This window comes from Octopus bimaculoides, chromosome 23 (assembly GCF_001194135.2).
Source record: "Octopus bimaculoides isolate UCB-OBI-ISO-001 chromosome 23, ASM119413v2, whole genome shotgun sequence".
NCBI classification, from domain to species: Eukaryota; Metazoa; Mollusca; class Cephalopoda; order Octopoda; family Octopodidae; genus Octopus; species Octopus bimaculoides.
The window spans coordinates 7,502,891-7,503,157 of NC_069003.1; positions in this window are offsets into that span (position 1 = coordinate 7,502,891).

Sequence of the window (267 nt, forward strand, 5' to 3'; positions counted from 1 at the left end):
ACTGTCTTTATTGGCATGGTTTTATGGCTGGATGCCCTTCCTAACAGCAACCACCCCATAAAATGCTTTTTACATTGTACTAGCATAGGCAAGGTCAGTTTTGGCATGGTTTTTACAGCTGGATGCCCTTCCAAATTCCAGCCACTTTATATTATTATTATTATTATTATCATTATTATTATTATTATTATTATTATCATTATTCAGTAGTTTTATTTTTATAACGTGCTTTCACTGCACTACCGAGCGCAGCTCTGTGTGCCTTGG